Below are 10,326 nucleotides of genomic sequence, written 5' to 3' on the forward strand. Positions count from 1 at the left end.
ATAGCGGGGGTAGGGGGGTGCAGCTCTCTGGAGCCGCGGTTGTAGTAGATTTTCTGACGCTGACGTATTTCCTGCAGACGGCGCTGAACGGCTTTGCAGGGCACCGTCTCTGGCACCAGGTGCGTTCTAGGTACTGGGAGCAGCGTTGTCGTCAGTCGTCCCATGAGCCTATTCGCAGGAGACTGCAGCACCGCATCCCTGGGGTTATTGCGCCACTCAAGTAAAGCCATTTGGAAGTTGGGTGTCCTATACGAGCAATTCTCTAGTAATTTTTTAGCCTCTTGGACAGCCCTCTCAGCCATTCCGTTAGAGCGCGGGTAATACGGGATCGAAGTTACGTGTGCGATACCTAATGTGCTCAGAAACTCTTTAAATTCCGCGCTTTGGAGCGGTGGGCCGTTATCACTGTACACCTTTAAGGGACGTCCACGAACAGCCAAAATATCTGCACACCATGATTTCAGCAGTTCTGCAGTGACGTTTTGAAATTCACGTATCTCAAAAAAAGAAGGAATAGAAGTCTACGATTATGGGAAACTGTCGGCCGCCGTAAGATAAGAAGTCGATTCCTACAGTTTCCCAGGGTAAACTTGGCACTTGATGACACAAAAGCGGCATCTTCGGGTTCCGCGATTGATGCCTTTGGCAGATCTTCCAAGCTCTACAGTACTGTTCGATATCTGCGGACATGCTGGGCCAGAACATAACGCTTCTCGCTCGTTCTTTGATTTTGTCTGCTCCCTATTGTGCGGCGTGAAAGAGGTTAAATATTTCTGCTCTGTTCGAGTGTGGAACGATTACCTTATTACTGCAGAACAATAGGCCATCCTGGGTGTGTATGTCCTCCCGGTATGACAAGTAGGGGCGCACGGCTTCCGGGATATGACGTTTATCATCCGGGCAGCTCGTTTCCGCATTGCCTGAGCAGGGTTGAGCAGGGCAAAACTGCTCTTTCCCTTGCTCATGGGCGCGACAGATATCGACAGTCTTCTGATACGAAGGGTTTTCAGCGACCAACTTTTCCTGCAAGGTTAGATTCGTTTCAGCCTTGTAGAGATCTTCAAATTTCTGTAACAAGATGTCGACGTCGTTTTTGTCTTCTCCTGCTTCAATCTTGAGCGTGCTATACGCCTTTCTAGCCTCCTCACCAATCGTTACTAGCAACGTGGCTGCATGCACATCTTTGCTCTGCTGGCTCAGCCGAGTGGCAGTACAAGAGAAGGTAACTTCCCTTTTCCAAATTTGCCATCCCAGCCAAGCGTTACCTTATGTGTCCAATGGCTTCGGCGGTGGAAGAAGGGACGCTGGCGTCGACATGCAGACTAGGAACTGCTGCCACCGTGTAAGCAAGCCGCTTGTAGGTGAAGAACAACGTTTATTGCCGGTTGGACGCTGGTATATATGGGAACCGGAGCTTAACGTCACAAGTCACGATGCCGCGTTGCTGGCAGCTCTGCTACACCTAAAACATCTTTGTACACTAACAGAGATTTATATCTATGAAGTCGTGTGCCACACAACTGGTCAAATGATCTACTGACGGCTTTCGCACTCTTATTTGAAGGTACAAAAAGTGACTGAGCTTTAGTAGACTATCAGACAGGTGACTGACAAAGCCTCGTGGTGCTCTTTTACTGGACAAGTTATTGTTTCTTGGTTGTTGGAACGGCGTTCTTTTGTGGATTTATATTTATATGTCAGGACATGTTCAAAGGATTGTGATAAGCTATATAGAACCAACTATATTTCCCTCTCACCTGGTGCTCAACAAGAGTCCGTCTTCTGACCATTCCTGTTCACGATCTATATTAAGAGTACAAATAAAGGAATGGATCGAAAGTTAGGTTACATACGGGTGTTGTCTTTCTATACATATTACGATATCACCGAGCGATGCTCAAGGGACGAGCCGCCGCGAGAACGACGACAAAGTGGGTCTGTGCCCTTGGCGCCAGTGAATGCCGGCCTGGTGCTCTGGCTCCAGTTCATTGTAAAGAGCCTGTAAATAGCCTCTTTCGTCTGTCTCTTTCTACACGCAACATTCTAGTGGAGGTCAGCGATCTCCGTCCTCGCCACAGAACTCCGGAGTGGTCTGTACATCGAGCTTGTCACCATGCCTCCCGGTGACGAGCCCGCCTCTGCAACGGCGTCGGCTGTTCTGACTGCTCCAATCGTCACGGTTGCCCAACATCGCGACCCTGGTGTGTTCTCTGGCCTGGAGGTACAGGACGGTGACGAATGGCTCAAGCTATATGAACATGCCAGCGCTAATAACAGGTGGGACCCAACCATTATGCTCGCCAATGTCATCTTTTATCTTGGCGGCACCCGACGCGTGTGGTACCAGACGCATGACCACGAGATAAGCAGTTGGGACACATTCAAAGAAAAGCTACGGGAACTGTTCAGCGACCCCATTGGCAGCAAGGTTGCCGCGAGAAAGGCTCTTGCGTCTCGTGTTCAGACATGTACAGAGCCGTACGTTTCATATATCTTCGGCGTCTTGGCTCTATGCCGCAAAGCACACGATGCTATGTATGAATCAGATAAAGTGTCACATGTTCTAAAAGGCATCGCCGACGACGCTTTCGATTTGCTTGTTTTCGGCAACGTCTCGACAATCGACGCCATCATTAAAGAATGCCGTCGCCTTGAACAAGCCAAGAGCCGCCGCATCACACACCACATTACGCGGCTGCCCAACACCGCTGCTACGTCGACATGTGAGGGTCGACCGCGTCAGGCCACCACCTGTGACGACGTCACCCGTATTGTTCGCCGCAAGCTCGAGGCCGCCTGTTCGCCAGCTTTCTCCGCGACGCCTCCCGATCCGCCAGCAATCACGATTGCCATGATTCATGCCGTAGTCAGACAGGAATTTGAGAACATGGGTCTGAACTCCGTGTGTTCAACATCTCAACCCACCGTTCCCCAGTTCTCTACCAGCCCTCCTCGTCCCCGACAGTCCTTTTCTGCATCTCGCCGCAACCCGTCCGAATGGCGTACCCCTGATGACAGACCAATCGGCTTCCACTGCTGTCGCATCGGCCACGTCGCTCGTCACTGCCGCAACCGATGGCCACCGCCTCCTCGGACGTACGCCGCCACTTATCCCCGCACCTTTGGACCTTCTGTTCCCTATGCCACCCGCCATGAACCCACTCCCGCTGATGCCCCTGCTCCGAACCTTCGCTGCAGCCGCTCGCCCTCACCTCGACGCCATCAGTCTCGTTCGCCCCAACACCGTCGCTCCTCTTCGCCGCCTATCGCCTCCCGAGACCAGCCGGAAAACTAGGCACTGCAGCTTCTGGAGGTGAAGCTGCGTTGTCGACACTGCCCTCAAATCCTCTGCTCACGTTAAACACGAACCAAAACCTTCTTGACGTTGACGTTGATGGCTATCCTGTCACGGCATTCATCGATACAGGGCACATCTTTCTATTATGAGTGCTGCCTTCCGACGACGACTGAACAAGCTCCTCACCCCAGCGTCGGCACGCGTCGCCGCGTTGCGGATGGCGGTACTGTGCCTATCATCGGTATGGGTGCGGCACGTGTTAGCATCGCCGGCCGCCACACTCCTGTCCTCTTCACCGTGATTGCTCATTGCTCCCACGACCTCATTCTCGGCCTCGATTTTCTCTCCGCGCATTCTGCTCTTATTGACTGCTCTGCCAGTACCCTTCGCCTTGAGTTGCCGATTCTCGCAGAACCTTCTGACGCACCCTAGTGCCGCCTACGCCCCACCGGCTTTATTCGCCTGCCGCCAAAATCAATAGCCCATATTGAACTCTTGTCTTCCCCACCAGTCCCTGATGGCGAGTAACTCGTCACTCCTCTGCCCGATATTCCACTACAGTATGGCGTTACCGTGCCTCACAGTATACTTACTATTACTGCGAACCACACTTTCATGCCAATCTTTAACTTTGGATTGGCAAAGCAAATTCTACCGCAAGGCATTTGCCTTGCCAACGTTTATTGTCTCGGCGACCATCACGTGGCAACTTTATCGACCGATACTTCTTGCGAGCTTAGCAGGCCCATCGTGCCAGCCTCGGCCGCCGATCCTAAGATACAGAAAATGGTTGCGACCGACCTGTCTTCTTCGCAGGCTGAAGACCTTTAGCAAGTGTTATCGTCCACCAGAGATATTTTCGACTACGACGATCACCCTTTAGGCCAGACGCTTGCGGTCAAGCATCGGATTCTTACTGGCGATGCTACTCCTATTCACCGACGACCGTATCGAGTTTCCACGTCAGAACGCCAAGTAATTCAAAGTGAAGTGAACAAAATGCTAGACAAAAACATCATTGAGCCTTCTGGAGTCCCCGGGCGTCACCTGTAGTTTTGGTTAAGAAGAAGGATGGCACGTGGCGCTTCTGTGTAGACTACCGTCATCTGAACATTACAAAGAAGGACGTCTACCCACTCCCTCGTATAGACGACGCGCTTGACTGCCTCCACGGTTCCAGCTATTTCTCTTCTGTCGATCTTCGTTCTGGATACTGGCAGCTTGCTGTTGACGATATGGACAGAGAAAAAACCGCGTTCATCACACCTGATGGCCTATACCAATTTAAAGTAATGCCGTTTGAATTATGCAACGCCCCTGCCACCTTTGAGCGTATGATGGACTCCTTGCTCCGAGGTATCAAATGTTCCACATGTCTCTACTACCTCGATGACGTCATCGTCTTCTCGCCCACGTTCGACACTCACCTTGAGCGTCTAACAGCTATACTTGATGTATTTCGAAAGGCCAAGCTGCAACTTAACTCGTCGAAATGTCGTTTCGGCCGCCGCCGAATTACTGTTCTGGGCCACCTCGTTGACGCTTCCGGAGTGAAGCCTGATCCCGACAAAACTCGCGCTGTGCGAGACTTTCCGGTTCCGAAGACAGCCGCAGACGTTCGAAGTTTTGTTGGGCTATGCTCGTACTTTCGTCGTTTTATTCAAAATTTGGCGGCAATTGCTAGACCTCTGACTAATCTATTGAAGAAAGGCGTACAATTCTTGTGGGGCACTGAAGAAGCCGCCGCCTTCTCTCGTCTCGTCACTCTTCTCTCCTCACCACCCATTCTCGCCCACTTCGACCCTGATGCCCCTCAGAATTGCGTACAGATGCCAGCGGTCATGGCGTAGGTGCCGTCTTAGCCCAGCGTCAGTGTGGCCAGGATCGTGTTATTGCTTATGCAAGCCGCCTCCTCACACCATCGGAGCGCAACTATTCCATTACGGAACGAGAATGCCTTGCTGTAGTCTGGGCGGTTGCGAAGTTCCGTCCTTACCTTTACGGTCGCCCTTTTTCCGTAGTCACTGACCATCATGCTCTCTGCTGGCTCTCATCGCTAAAAGATCCTACAGGCCGGCTTGGTCGATGGGCTTTGAGACTACAAGAATTTTCATATTCCGTGGTCTACAAGTCTGGCCGCTTGCACCAAGACGCTGACAGCTTGTCGCGTTACCCTGTTGACGACCCTGACTCCTCCAATATTACCAGGGCTGCTTGTGTATTCTCTGTGTCGCAGCTGCTTCATTTCGCCGACGAGCAACGTCGTGACGCCTACATCAGAGCACTCATCGGCCGTTTTGAACACTCTCCGGCCAACGCCGCACTATGGCTCTTCGTGCTCCGCGACGGTACTCTGTACCGTCGTAACCTTCATCCGGACGGCTCTGAGTTCCTACTTGTCATACCTAAACACCTCCGCTCAAACGTTCTAGAAGAGCTTCACGACGCACCAACGGAAGGGCACCTCGGCGTATCTCGAACCTATGACCGCGTGCGTCGCCGTTTTTTCTGGCCGGGCCTTGCCCGTTCCGTTCGACGATACGTCGCCGCTTGTGAACTTTGCCAACGACGCAAGAAGCCTTCCTAACTCCCCGCTATTTACCTGCAGCCGCTCGACATCCCTGCCGAGCCCTTCCATCGTGTCGGCTTAGACCTCCTCTGCCCATTTCCAGAATCTACATCAGGAAACAAGTGGGTTGCAGTCGCGTAGGACTACGCGACCCGCTACGCCGTAACCCGCGCTCTTCCGACCAGTTGTGCAACTGATGTTGCGGACTTCCTCCTGCATGATATCATTTTGATTCATGGTGCTCCGCGTGAATTGCTAACAGACCGTGGCCGTACGTTCTTAGCCAAAGTCATTGACGACATCATGCGTGCCTGCTCAATACAGCATAAGTTTACCACCGCCTACCGCCCTCAAACGAACGGCCTCACTGAGCGTTTGAACCGCACCCTTACAGACATGCTGTCCAAATACGTTTCAGACGACCACTGTGACTGGGACCAGGCTCTACCTTACATCACCTTTGCGTACAACTCTTCCCGTCTCGGCACTGCTGGCTTTTCTCCTTTTTACATCCTGTATGGCCGTGAACCGACGCTACCACTGGACACTGTGCTTCCGTCCACCACAGCATCAACTAGCGCTTATGCCCATGATGCTATCGCCCATGCTGACCATGCTCGCCAACTTGTGCGCGCTCGTCTACAAGTCTCTCAAGGCAAAGAAAAGCAACGCTACGACCTCCGTCACCGTGATGTTGTGCCAGGCACCCTCGTCTTGATGTGGTCACCATCGCATAAAGTTGGCCTTTGTGAAAAACTGCTTTCCTGCTACACGGGGCCATATCGTGTGCTTCGCCAAGTGACCGATGTCACCTACGAAATCGTTCTAGCCACGCCCACTACGTCCTCCGCTGTGACAACCAGTGACATTGTCCACGTCGCCCGACTCAAACCCTACAACTCTCCACGCCCCTTGGATATTTAACAGCACCGTGACGGCGCTTTTGCCGCCGGGGGGTAGTATTACGATATCAACGAGCGATGCTCAAGGGACGAGCCGCTGCGAGAACGACGACAAAGTGGGTCTGTGCCCTTGGCACGAGTGAATGTCGGCCTGGCGCTCTGGCTCCAGTCCATTGTAAATAGCCTGTAAATAGCCTTTTTCGTCTGTGTCTTTCTACACGCAACAATATCAACTCATGGCGACCGCGATCGCCTACTGGTTCAAAATGCCATCGCCAAAATTTATTCTTGGTGCATTCAGTGGCTTACGCTTTTAAACGTATGAAAATTGAAATGCATTATATTCCAGTCGGAAACGTAACCCATCCAAAACGCATTACTATTTTATAGAGCATTAACTGATCATGCATTCGAAAGAAGTATCCAGCTGTCACATTTATGCACGACTTTGTTGGTTTCTTTTTCTTCATATCACCAAGGTAGTTCTGAAGACTCTGATCGCATATGGGTGTATGCTAACCTTTGTTAGGAGAAATTTGCGGCGCGCTCCACAACAATTTAACGAGACTAAATATGCACCAGGATGCACTGTTACGTCGGCATAGATGTAGTTGGCGTATACACGGAAATATGTTACACAAATTGGGCATGGTGATAATGCTGATTAGTAAGTCTGTTCTACCGCTGAGAATATACACCATATGCTATAGGTGTGCTCACAGTGTGTGACTGAGCTACTCTGGCGAATGTGTCTTCTGTAGACTGACATTGTAAGCATCACACACACCGCGTAAATAGAGGAACCGAATGAACGACGAAGACAAGCGCTGTCGTTCTTTCGGTCCCTTTGTCTATGCACGCGCTGAAAGTGACCTTTAGAATGAAATACCAACTAGGCCGTACCGAAATCCTGCTACACTGACAGCCTCTTTCTGAGAAAGCTTTTCTAGGAGCTGGCGAAAGTGCTGAGAATGGGCTACAAGTAGCAAGAGGAGTTGTATACTTTTTGAGTGAAGCCAGTATAGACAAGCGGCTGTGACTTGAGGCGATGTCTGGCGTTAACCGCTATGTGATGTGGGATTTGCGGCTATGATGCAGGCACTAGGTACCCTATGTGTGCACTTGATCTTATTGATGTGTAGACACTTCGAGCCGCATGTATAGGTAGTGTCTGAGCGCCGCTGGTAAAGTCACAAACAACAGTGATGCGGCAAAGTTGACTGTGTCGGAGTTGCAGCGCTCTTGAAAGTGCAGGAAAGCTGAACTCCGGCGTTGCTGGCTTATAGCTGAACAAGGTTCTGCACTTTTTGTAGTGAGAGGTTTATGCGTGTATTACTGCACTAACGCTGCTTAAATGACAGCGACGTTGGTCGCGCGAGAGACCTATCGAATGCCATAGGTAGGTCATGCGTAGACATGCAAAGGTGTTTGTGAACGGTTTATGGTCGGCGTATGTGGTGAACTGTATGCATTTAATAAGACGTCGCAAACGGCTCAGAGCAGTGAAGATGTTTAGCAGCTTCCGCCCGAAGGCACAGTATTGTGGTTGGGTGGACGATAGGTGTCCGAGGAGAAGCTTCGCCAGTGATTACCAGTAGTTGTTGACCATATACTGCAGAGCCGCACTAATACTATTGCTGGAGGCGTCAGTCATTAGCACGAAAGGTGCGCAAGGTTTTAAGTGACTGAAAAATGTGACTTGGGTCAACGTACCTTTGATGGCACTGAAGGCCTCATCGGCACTGCAGTGCAGAGCAATGCAGATTTGAGCAAGGGCGTCTTTTAACATGGGTGACAGAATGAGTGGTGCGACATTGGTGGCGTAGTTCCCCGAAAGCCAGCTGTAGAAATCTCCCAGAACGAAGTGGGGCTATTTGCAAAATATGGTTTGCACCTTTGTAGAAAAAGTTCGTATGCATGCCAGCAAAGTTCACGTAGTGAGAAGGTTGTCGATATTCGGCTTGTCCAGTTGACTCTTCGCCACGTTAATTCTATTCCAATACCATGCTCGGGAGCTGCTCCACGAGCAGTCGAGGGCACTGCAAGTAGGCCTGTAGAGACGAGCTTCCCACCAGCAGGACCTACACGTGCGCGCTACAATTCGCCGCCTCGTCGCATTTTTACCAACGTCACTTGGGGCAGGTCCCCTAGCCCTCGACGGGGAAACTAGCCGCAGCGACCGCCGGGGGTGAGGTTGCAAGTACTGTAACTTTTCCACATCCCCCGTTATCGACAAACGACAACGTCGATAACGTCGTCTTTTGTCGATGACCAAAAGGACTCCCAATACAATGACGAATAGGACGGATACAAGTACGAAAGATGTAACTGACATCGTCAGCGCTCAGCTTATCGTTCGCATTGACGGCCACCAAGTAGCCGCTCTTGTTGACACTGGTTCCTATTCTTCAATCATAAGCTTACAGGTCGCCCAAAAAATAAGGAAGGCGAAGAAGCCATGACACGGGCCCCACATAAGAACCGCCAGAGGTCAGTTGATGAGACCTGTCGGGAAATGCACGGACAGTCTATTAATCACCGCTTCAACCTTCATCACCACCGTCGTCATCCTTACTGACTGTTGTAAAGAACTTCTACTGGGCATGGATTTCCTACCTGAGTACGGCGCCGTGATTAACATCCGTGACAGAAGCGTCACGTTTGCCACGAGCTCGGATAATGTCACCCATGAGAAGCAACAACCTCGCTTACATATTGCCGCCGTGCACATGCACAGTTGCAGTTGCTCCTTCGTACACGTGCACTGTGACAGCCTGCAGAACGGGACTGGAGTAGCTGAACATATAAGAGTTCTAGCACTGAATTGCGGCGTCCCCATTGCCAGAGCACTAATCAATGTGATCGACGGAAGCGCGGAACTCTTACTGACGAATTTTAGTAAGTAGCTTCGACACATCGTTAGAGGCAATGCTGTCGCTTATTTCGACGAAGTGACACAAATACAAGACCGCCACTTAGCGCAGGAGACGGACTCTACCATCCACACAGCTGCGCCTATTGTAGATGTTAATCCGACGTTAACGGCTGTTGAGCGGACCCGTCTTCTTGAGCTCATCAATCAGTACCAGGGCTGTTTCTCATCTGCGTCAAGAGTTGGTCAAACGCCACTTACACCAAACACCGCAACATTACTGATATCGACGCCAGACCCATTACAAAATAAGCGTAGACGATGCTGCAAGATGGCGTTATTCGACCATATAATAGTCCTTGGGCATCGCCTGCAGTTTTAGTGCATCCTCTATCAGAAGCTCAATCAGGTCATAAAGAAGGACGTTTATCCACTGCCACACCCTATCCATGATTCCTTGGATAGGGTGTGAAACGCGTGCTACTTTTCGTCAATGTACTTATAATACGGTTATTGGCAGATCGAAGTGGATGAGCGAGACCGTGAGAAAACAGCCTTTGTGACGCCCGACGGACTTTATGAATTTCAGGTACTTCCTTTCGGGTTGTGTTCGGCGCCAGCAACATTTCAGCGTCTAATGGACACTGCTCTACGGACTCAAATGGCAAACGTGCCTGGTGTACCT

Source organism: Dermacentor andersoni, chromosome 2 (assembly GCF_023375885.2).
Source record: "Dermacentor andersoni chromosome 2, qqDerAnde1_hic_scaffold, whole genome shotgun sequence".
NCBI lineage: Eukaryota > Metazoa > Arthropoda > Arachnida > Ixodida > Ixodidae > Dermacentor > Dermacentor andersoni.